The 11,714-nt window shown below is 32.0% G+C and overlaps 1 non-coding gene and 1 pseudogene across 1 annotated transcript; both read right to left on the bottom strand.

The window, feature by feature from the left end:
- Positions 1–6,055: 6,055 nt before the first annotated feature.
- Positions 6,056–11,492, bottom strand: LOC120122662 (annotated as a pseudogene).
- On the bottom strand, positions 8,370–8,442 carry TRNAK-CUU. The gene has a single exon. It is a non-coding gene; the product is annotated as a tRNA-Lys (tRNA).
- Positions 11,493–11,714: the final 222 nt, after the last annotated feature.

Raw genomic sequence — 11,714 nt, 5'->3', positions numbered from 1 at the left:
TCCCTTCACAGATCAATATTTTGTACATCAAATTTAAGCATGTGGAATATTCCAAGATCAGGAATCAGAAATTTAAGATTCAGAATCAAGAGTCATCAAAACTGACAACCAGAGATTGAGATTTCTCTCCAAACCCTAACATATTTCGCATATACATTTTAGGCATACATAAGAGCATTGCATCCATAGCATCGCATATGTGCATAATTTTGCATATTCATGCTAGAGTCAATTTCAACCTCACAACGAAAGATATTGAACTTGAAAGATATACAATTTACAAGTGTGGATTTTAACTTCACAACGAATGGAATCCAATTAAAAGCTCAATTTCACACCGAATGAGTCATCCATGATTTCAACTTCACAAAGAAGGATATCATGCCCGATGAAGTGATTTAGTGTCACAACAAACATGACATCCACATATTTGACTTCCTTAAGTCAATGATTAGAGCTTCTGAAAGGATTTCTTCAACATGCATGAACAAGAAGATTATCGATCACCTTTGAGATTGTTTCTCTCGAAACAAGAGGTCTTCTCACTTAAGACTAATTTACTCAAAACAAAGTTTTGTCTCTCTTGATACAGTTTCTCTTAAAACAAATTTTGTCTCTTTTGAGATAGTTTCCCTTGAAACAAAATCTTTGAATTTGTTTTCCTTTAAACAAATTTCGTCTCTCTTGAGACAATTTCTTTTAGAACTAAATTTTGTCTCTCTTGAGACATTTTCTCTTAAAATAAAGTTTGTCTCTCTTGAGACAGTTTCCCTTGAAACAAAATCTTTGAATCTGTTTTCCTTGAAACAAATTTCGTCTCCCTTGAGACAGTTTCTTTTAGAACTAAGTTTTGTCTCTCTTGAGACAGTTTCTCTTGAAATACCAATCTTTGAATATGTTTCCCTTGAAACAAAATTTTGTCTCCCTTGAGACAGTTTCTCTTGAAACACAAAAAACCCTTTGAAAATATTTCTCTTGAAACACAAAACCTTCGAGCTCAGACAAGGCAATAAAGGCTATCTATCAAAACTGACGAGTTTGATTCCATTCAGCTCGATGTCGCATCAACCGTAGGGTAGCAGCAGAGAACTACTTTCCGGTCAAAATTTTCACACGGAGGTCTTTAAGTCAAGAAGAAGACCCAGGTCAAGAATGGCAAACAAGAAGCCATTTTTTGATTTCATATACGATTCCAACCTCACATCAAAGGGTATCGTACCAGATTGACCCAACTTCACGATGAAGGAGTCATTTGTATTACAGCAATGCCAAAGTCTTCAGGACAAGTTTCGCCTTCACAACGAAGTATCTTGAGCCAGAAGACGATCCAGGAGTTACTTTCTAATACTATGAGTTCGATTTCAACTTCACGACGAAGGATTTTGTGCTCAGAATTTTTTCAGTTTCGACTCAACCTCACGACGAGGGAGTTATTTTGTGATTTAAATCGACAAATCAGTCTTAATATCGGATTTCAACTCTACGATAGAGGGCATTCGATATTTCCAAAATATGTGTCTTTTAATATTTGCTCTATTTTCGTTACACGATAATGAGCAAAGAGGGGAAACTGAAGACACTTAATTTTGTCCACCTAAGTTAATATTATTACATAATATTATAAATTATAATATATGTAAATTTACATTTAATTTTTATTTTTACAGGGCCCAAATACAGATGAAAAACATGCCCAGGGGCTCGAGTCACACGTAGCCTAGCGGAGCAAACCCTAGTTTCTCCTCACCTTGTTTCTAAGCAGCGCCACGCAGCAACCCCAATAGCCCTAGTCTACCACCAAATTTTTCGGCCTTCAACGCCGTGCTTCAACAAGGACTCCAACAACCCAAGTTCCATGCTGGTTTCCTCGGACAAAACAGCAAACAAGCAATTTTAGCATAATTAGGACTCCTAAAAATAGGATATTTTGCTATTATAAATAAATGTACAAGAAACATTCGAAGGGGGCACTATTTTTACACAATTACACACAAGATTAGCAACACACAATACCTACGAAATACCAGAAAAAACGAAGCAAATACAAGAATATTTGGAAGCTATTGTAACGATTCGAAATGAAATAAAAGGTAACTTTGTTTGTTTACCTTGTTTCGTTCATGTCTCGCCTTTGCATGTTGTATATCTAGAGATTTGGCTCGAGGAAAAAACCCAGAAAAACATTAAAAACGCTGATGATCGGGAAGGGCTTCGAGATCTTTCTCTTTAGATTTAGCCCTCCCGAGGCACGTTTTCGAAAAAACACTTAGATTTTTAAACTAAGGGGGCGAAAAGCTTTTTAGAAACAAAAAATAATAATTTTTACTGTTGATGAACGACGACCGACGGTGAGGCGGCGCTAAGGTGGCCGGAATCTGGGTTCATGCGAGAACCCGGCCGTGTTCATCACAAGGATGAACAATTCAGAGAGAAATTTGAAGAGGAGGGGGTGTTGGCGTTTGGAAATGAGAAGCTTAATTTTTTTTTAGTTTTATATGATACTCGTGGATCCAATTTGACACGCGCCAACCCGACCCTGGTGCTAAGGATCCGCGTGTTTTCGTTATAAATGGGGTAAACTTCATTTTCCGTCCCTCTAATTTTAGAACACCTATTTTGACCCCTAAAATCGATTTTTAAACCCTAATTTCCTTTTAATTTGACCACTCAATTTGCCTTTCGTTTCAATTTAACCCTGTTAACTTCAATTTGTCTATTAAATTTTAATTTTTTTTAATTATTATTTTTCTTATTATTTTTTGTTATATATATATACATATTACATTTTATTAATTTTATTATATATTTTTATAATTATTATATATATATATATATTTCCTATTATATTTCTTATATGTATAATTTTTTTACTTTTGGTTTTCTATTTTATATTTTTTTTTAATTTTATTATTTACTTATATATATATATATATATATTTTTTTTACTTTTTTATATTTTATTTATTTATTTTCTTTTTATTTTTATTCTCTATTTTTATCTTTTTATCTTCCTTTTATTTGTTTTATTTATTTATTTATTTGCATTATCATCTTATTTTAATTTAGTTGTTTGCTATGTATATATTAGTATTATTATTTTTCTTCTTTTTATTTATTTTGTTTATTCTATTCATTTTTATATTTAGTTTATTTTTATCTTCTTTATTTTTTTATTACTTTCCTTATTTCATTCGTTTTACTTTCATTATTATTTATTTATTTCTTCTAACACATACTTTGACTTTTAAAGAATACATTTTCAATCAATCAGAGGTAAGTAATTCGGATCGATATTTTACCTTCTAATTTAAACTTTCAACTTCCTTAATTAAAGACAACTGGAAATTACGTAGTACCGAAAGGGCAGTTTAAAGGTGCTAACTCTTCTTTGACTGTAACCGACTCCCGAATCTGATATATCACTAGTAAGACGCAGATCAGGTAAGAAATAAGGTATCCGGTCAACCTATTTATTTTTAGATAAATGATCGGTGGTGACTCCTAATCCATTTTTCTAAGTCAAAGCCTAATTTCGGGGCCCAACCGAAAGACGGCTGCGACATGTGAAGTGGAGTGTTGAAGATGATTTTGGTATCTGTTGTGGTGTACGTGGCTGGTTTTGTTTGGGTTTGAAAATAATGGCAAAAATGTTGATTACAAAATCATTTTCGACCTTAAAATCAGTTCAAATTAGATGAGAAATTCATATATATATATATATATATATATATTAATAGACGCAAAATAATTTAAAAATCACTAAGAAACTAAGAGTCTGTTTGGTTTTAGGAAATATATGCTATTTTTATTTTATTTTTTTAAAAATGTTGAAGAAAAAGGATTTGGTGGTAAAATCAGAAAATGATTTCTAGAAAATGAAAACAAAAATAATTTAAAATTTGAAAACATATGTTTTCAATGTTTACTTAGAAATTGTTTTAAAAATTAAAAGAATAAAAAATTATGAGTTTCTCGTTTTAACTTACAAAAAAAAAAACATCCATGTTTATCTCTACAATTAATCAAAAGAACATCAATGCTTTGTAAAATCTAGGCTTCAATGGTAGAATCGATTCTAAAACCTTCAAAACTTGTGTTTCACTCGTCACTCTCAACTCATAGTTTGAGGATTTTTCTACAACACCGATGTTTACATCTGTTTTGCTAAAATTCATGATATAATTGGAGAATCTTTCTACAATTTTTACTTTAAGGTAATGTTCTTCTAAAAAAAATATTTTAAGCGTTATAATCATACTAGACTTAAATAATGATCAAATTTATGTAAAATTGTTCTTTTTACTGGTAGTAATTACTATCTTTCAGGTTTACTGACACTTGATTTTTTTTAAAAAAAAATTGAAAGATTTTCTGCTTTTTTTTTCATCGAATGGAATTAAAATTTATTGTATAACTACTTTTTAATTTAATTAGTTTATACAAGTTAAAGTTCTAATAATATCTTTCGATTTAATTCAGATTTAATTATTTTACTTCAATTTAATTCAGATTTAATTATTTTACTTTAGTACAACTTCAACTCCTAATAAAATTATCTTTCTTTATTTACTTTTTTAACCTTTTTCATTTAGTATTTAAATATCAATTATCTTAAAGCTCATAAATTATAAGTTAGCTACTGATCTAATGATTTTTGTTAATGCGATATTAAATGATAGCACTGAACAAATTTCTTTTCCAATGTTAAGTGCCGGTATGTTTTAATGGTTTAATTATTTGATAAAAGTCAATTAATTAACATTATTTATGTATTATATATAATTTTTTTTATTTGTGAGTGTTTCGAATTGAATTGTAGGTAAATATTATGTGGTAGTCCAGAATACCAGGATTTTAAACACCATTTCATGGACAAAGGTATCATGCATGTGACTTTTTAGGTAGATATCAACCAAGAGGGAAAGAAGAATTATTTAATATGAGACATTCTTTTGTCCGAAATGTGATTGAGCGAAGTGTTGAAAAAATAATTTGCTATATTGAGAGATATGCCCAATTATCCTCTTAGAAAACAAAGTCATATACCAAAAGCATGTTGTACAATGCGTAATTTATTAGGTTGGGAGCTGAAAATGATGAACTATTTGAAGAGGGTGAAAGAGAAAACGAACAAGAGGTTGATGACACGGAAGCAACTTCGTCTAATTCAGACGATGAGCATATTATATTTGACATGTCACAAACTGTTGAAATGACTCAAGTTAGAGGAGAGATTTCTACATCATTATAGATTAATTATAGACATAATTAAATATGCAAAACAAGTATATTCATTATGAAGTGATCATAGCTATTTCTTTTTTATCACATTTAATTATTGTTTTTTATGGAAAAAAAAATATTGTAATCTTTTTTATTGATTTCAAAACTTTCATTTATTTAATCATATTATTATTATTATTATTATTATTATTATTATTATTATTATTATATTTTTCTAATATTTATATTTTACTTTAATTATTTAATAATTTTTTGTTTATTTTTCTTTTAGAAAATTGGGTACCAAACGCGTTTTCATTATTTTTATTTTTGAAAATAAGTTTTATTTTTATTAATCAAATATGTTTTCTATTTTTTGAAAAAACCTGAAAATGAAATTTTTTTTCTGAAAATAAAAACAGAAAATAGAAATAGAAAATATTTTCTAAAACAAAACGAACCTTAAATTTAAAATATAAAAAAATAAATGTCTCCGTTATTATCTTGATTTTCGTTTCAATATTTTTCACTAGATTTACTCTAAAAAGTAGAATCACAAATGTCTGATAATATTAAAGATGAATAAGAACTCAAATAAAAAATGTCTATTAAACATAAGTGATATTTATTATTCTCTTTTATTCAATCTAAATCATGTGAGTGATTAAAAATTATCAATTCAAATTACTTTGTCACCAATCCATGTACTAAAACGCTCCTACCAAACATATTATAAAAAGTATAAAAAAATATTAAGAATTTTTTATAAAGAGATTATATTACAGTTAAGAGAATGACCAGTTTAGAAGGCATTATAGTGAAGACTGGTAGTTATAACTGAGCTATTTCAACCTGCCAAACTTGGCTCGCCAAGAAATGTTTGGAATGAGTCTGCCACGGAATACGAAAGTGACTTGAGGTTGAATCCTCCTTCCAGGAAAAATACGCAGCGACCGCCACATAAATCTTTGGCAAGATGTTTGATGTTGGATGCAAGCATGTAGTACGTTGCTGTTGTAAACTGTAGGTTGGCTAGCGGGTCCAATACATGACCATCGTACCTGCAGAAACATCAATCTGAACCCATGCTGAAGATATAATCTTCTTCAAAGTACAATAAAGGAATAAGATTTTTTATTTACATTCCAATCCAATTCGATTGTCAGTACACTCGATTCATTATCTAACCAGGGAGAGAATAGTGTCAAAAATTTAACATTGAGGGCCAAGGAGAACTTACCCAGCAGAGACAAGGATTATATCTGGCTTGAACCTTTGAGCACAGGGCACGATGACTTCATCGAAAACAGTTCTCATTGCAGTATCACCTGAGCCTCCAGGTAGAGGTAGATTGAGTGTTGCTCCTTCACCAGCTCGTTTACCTATCTGATCGATTTTCCGATGCCAGGGTAGCTTCCAGCCTGTAACAACATTATTGAAAATGGAATTTATTTATTAGCTACTAATTTGTTCTGATTTAAAATTCTAAAGATGCATTATCCTCACAAACACCATTTTGTGCCGGTTTGAAAAGAGAAACACAGCAAAACAAATACTCGGCATTGTCTATACCTATAGCATTTAGAAATTTACAGAAGTTTCAAATGAAGAGTTAAAAAATGTTGACATGTACCAGACAAGTTATGTACCTGATGGGTTGAAAGAAAAAATATTTCTGGGTCTTCAAAGAAGGCATCATTTGTTCCTTTACCATGGTGAACATCAAAATCAATAATAAAAACCCTCTTCAATCCATGTACATGCTGAGCATAACGAGCTGCAATAACCACATTGCCAAAAACACAGAAACCCATGGAACCTTCCGGAATAGCATGATGTCCCGGAGGTCTAATCAAAGCAAAAGCAGTAGGTGGATCTAGTTGGTTCTTTGATGCTGCAACCTGAATATGATAATATGTTTGGGTATTAGAGATTCAAACACAATAACTTCCACATCTCATAATAAGAAAGCGTGTTAGTCTGTACAGCATTGAGCAACGTTTCCAAATTTCAAAGAGTATGGGAACATGTCCCTAAGCATTAAGGTTTAAAACAATTGAAGTGTATTAACCAAACAAAAGACTATAAAGTTGTAGTTATCGGACCTTAATAGAAATTTAAGAAAAGAAGATCCATCTAGATTTTAGGAGTTGGTCCTAAGTGTATGTAAGTCGTATGAAGCTAAAAAAAAGGCCTAGAACCATCAATTAAGGCATATCATGTTAGGCAACCGGGAATTTCCTACAAACATCATATCTAACATCGGCTGCATCACAGTTGTGGCAAAATTAAGAGGTCAAATAAGAAGAAAGAAAAGAAAAGTTTCAAAACTCTGGTGTACCAGAACGACAGTGTCAACAACTTGCAAGCTAATCCTAGGCCTCAAGAAACCTCATCAATCACTGCATGGTTTCATACAAAGCAGTCTGATCTATAGGCCAAAGCATTTTGTGGTCTGATCTTAGGCCTATATGATCAGTCCCCCTTTCTCTTTCTGCTTCTTCATGACAGATTCTACCCACTCTCTCCCTTAGTTTATTCCTTGAGCCCCTTTTTGAGGCAGAAATTCAAGGCCCAAGAATTTACTCTTGCATATATGGCTCGACTATTTGAGGAAGAAAGCCATATTCCAAGATGCCTTTTGAGGCTCACCATTCAACTTGATGCACTTAAGCTATTTTTGGTTCCCAATCTTACAAATGTGTTTGATTGCTTTATAGCAGATACTGGAGAATAAAACTTTCACCTTCTAGAAACAAAACGATTGAAAGTCAAGAGGGGAGGAGCTATTGAAAGATATAACCATTTAAGCAACTAACGTTCTAGGTTGAGACATCACCACTGAATCAACTAAGGCAAGTCCTGCTCCAGCTGCAACTAGTGACTCATGGAATGTCTGCATCACAAAAGAGGCGGATAAAAGTCATATGAACACAGATATTTAAGACCCTGAAGCCATTTTTAAGCAACTTCATGCCTTCAACCAATTACTTGTTTAATTTTATTTAATAAGAATGCTAAGAAAAAAATTAGCTGACCCTATTCCCATATGTAATGGGATAAGGGGAGGTAGGATAGTAGGCTGCCCCCAACGCCAGGTTGAGAGCAGCTTCCGTGGAAGACCTCCAGCAGTCAGAATTATGAATTGCCCACTGTGGGACTCGATCCCACGACCACGAGGTTAAGAGCCTTGCGCTCTACCAACTGAGCTAGACGGGCAATATCAATAAGAATGCTAAGAGAACATCAGAATATTTTCAGAAATTTAGCTCCAGTTCCTTTGAATTGAGAAAAATAGCAGAATTCGTAGTTTTAAAAAGGGAATATGAGCAAGATACTAATCAAATTAAAAATAAATAAATCCATAAAAAGTTATCATCAATAACCTTATTAATTACATAAGTTTAGGGATATCTTATTTTCTCTTTTCTTATTAATTGAAGATGATTTTTTTTCTTTTCTGAAATGTGTAAAATGTGATATACAGTTAATATTCCTAGTTACGAATTCATGATAAACAAAATAAATTGATCTTTGTTAGCAAATCCAAAAATTGGCCTTTCCTTAAGAATATCAAAGACTTAGCTAATCAGCTTCAATTAGTTATGCACACAGTTAATAGAGAATATACATAAAATTATATGAACAGTTTTGATATAGAAATTAACAGGGAATCTGTTGATAAAATTGACATATGAAGACTGTAATGGTTTGCTTGTTTAATAAGCTAAGAAAATTCTTCAATGAATAGAGATCTTGTTATACGTTCTGAGGTACATACTTGAGAATACTTCTTGTTAAAAGAAGAAAAACTCTTGTAATGAATCTGTTGGGAATAACTGCAGAGTTTGTATACATGAAATATGTCTTTTTTTTTAATAAAAGGAAATATATCACGACTAATCTTGAATCTTAAAGTTTTAAGCATCGAAAGGAAAAAACATTTTGAATGACGCATTCGTATATAATTTTTGTTAGTATCTCTTTTACTGCTTGTACAATTACACAAGCTTAAGAAGAAAGCAAGAATATATAACACAATATACTTACTGTGGAAGTAGCATATGTTGGTCCAGAACCATCAATAACAATAAGACCCTGCTCGGAAGCCTGATCCATAGCCTATAGCATAAAACATGCAGCCAATGAAGTTTCATTTTCAAATAATATATGGAACAGAAAATGTAGCATGTAACTAGGAAGCCACCTTTTCAAGGCCATATACATAGGCCTTCGCATGAACATTGGCAACATCATCAACTGAAGCAAGATTGAAAATTTGAAGTTCAAGGACGTCTGAGCCACGAAACTGATTAATACAAAAGGAAATTTTCAAAATAATATCATTATAAAACTGTACTAAGCTTTCTACCATCAATCTAATCCAGTTCAATTTTCTTCAAACTACACATCTCTATTATTCATACTTTTTTAATAAAAAAAAGGTGCCACCTCTCTCTTCCATTCCATCCACAGTTCATTAGGGCAATGAATTGCATTTAATTCATTGGAATTTTCCTTCCAAATCCAATTAAAATATGGGAAAAGAACCAAACAATCAACTAAGCCATAGACTACCAAAGTACCAATGGAAATTAAACTTCATTGATAGAGATGGTTCTTTCAACAGAAAAATCTCCTTGTAAATTCTTATTTTAAAGAATAAATTTTAATCAAACAACAAAAAGAAAATGGTTAAAAAAATGCCATCCTAGTCTCAAATGAAATGTCTTATAATCGACTTTGCTTTAAGTAAAACACAAAAATGTTTTTCTTACTAGCAAACTATACTTTCCTTTCGAACACCCAGTCTTTAGTACCTATTGCCATGAACATTCAAACTTGTACAACGACATTATGCTTTTTAATGGGCACAGGTGTCAAAGAATGGCAGTCTTAGATGCAAGTTGATTGAGATAATAGATAATTGTTCAAGCGTGAAACAGGCATCAACAAGGAACATGAACAACTGAAGACAGATGACACAGAAATAAACAGGGACAGAAAATTATTCATTTTGGTACCTTTGAGGTAAGCTCCATCTGCTCAAGAGCTGTCACAATTGCAGGAACTCTAGCACTGGATTCTGGATGCGCCTCCTATAGCAGTAAGAAAACCATAATAAAAGGAATAAACAAACCTTCGAAGAACTGTGTTATATTTAATAGATTAGAAACATGGGAATCAAATTATTCACCATGTTGCACTTTCAATGAAAGAAAAACAACACAATTAGAAACAGAAGCATTTCATCCCTGAGAACGAAGCGTTTGACTTGAAACATGCATTCCAAATAAAACTAATTTTCTAATATTCCAAGTTAATCAACATGAAAGATATTTTGCTTTGAAACAGGCAAACAGATAAGAGTTCCCTCCAATTTATAGATTTTAGTCTTGTCACTAAAATGGATGCCTAAATGATGTTTCTATAAAAGAAAAAAAATGGGAAAAGGAAAAATTATATAAAATTTATATCCATCTAAAGGAGACCAGAATAGTTACAACAGCGCAAGCCAAAACAGAAATTTTGAAGATGAACTTTATTTACCTCTCTAATTACTGAAAAAGGCTGAGGTTCAAGAATGAAATGCATAGAAACTCATGTCTTAAAACTAAACTAAGTTTTATGTACCAAAAAGAAAACAAAACCAAGATCATGTTACCCCTAAATATAAGAAACTTAGAGAACCAAAAAGCAGAGTACAAACTCTTTATATAAGAAATTCATAAGCACTAAACTTTTTCATAAGTATGAAATCAACAACTACAATAACTATACCTTGTTATGACCCAGGGCAGGAGCTGCAGCATAAATCACTCTCGCATCACTCAGCTGTTTTAAGGATGGTAAAGTATCATTCTTCTCGATGCTATAAGAACAAGAGACCAAAGATTTGGTACTTTTTGAGACACATTTCCTCCTTGATACTGAATGCTTATAGAATCTATGCCCCGAAAGCATGGTACTCACACTAAATCCACATTGATTCTTCCATTGCTGAATTTGGCTTCGAACCAAAAACATCATACTTCCTACAACAATTGGAATTAACTCTGATAATGAGAAGTAAATAACCACCTTACTATTAGCATACTGATCTTTAATTAAGTATTGACCATTTATATAAGAATCTATGGGTCTTGTGAGAAAACTAAAGCTAAGCAAGATTCCAAGCTAGTAGGAAGAAAAGGGAGAGATGTGGTTACCTGCAAAAGAGGGTGGGCAGAAAGTTTGAAGCTCCATTAGATGACTGAGCGGTACAGCTTCAACTGTGATTAGGGCTGTAAATGAGACGAGATAGATCGTGAGTTACTCGAGATCGACTCGATCAAGGCTCAATAAATACTCGGATCGAATGGACTCGACTCGAACTCGATCTCGACTCGAATTCTTAACGAGCCGAAACGAGCTACTTGATACTCGACTCGAAAAGCTCGTGAGTAGCTCGAAAATATAATATATTAAGATTTTATTTTTTTTAAATAAAT

This window comes from Hibiscus syriacus, unplaced genomic scaffold (assembly GCF_006381635.1).
Source record: "Hibiscus syriacus cultivar Baekdansim isolate YM2019G1 unplaced genomic scaffold, ASM638163v2 tig00110387_pilon, whole genome shotgun sequence".
NCBI lineage: Eukaryota > Viridiplantae > Streptophyta > Magnoliopsida > Malvales > Malvaceae > Hibiscus > Hibiscus syriacus.
This window is presented reverse-complemented; position numbering and strand designations above follow the sequence as displayed.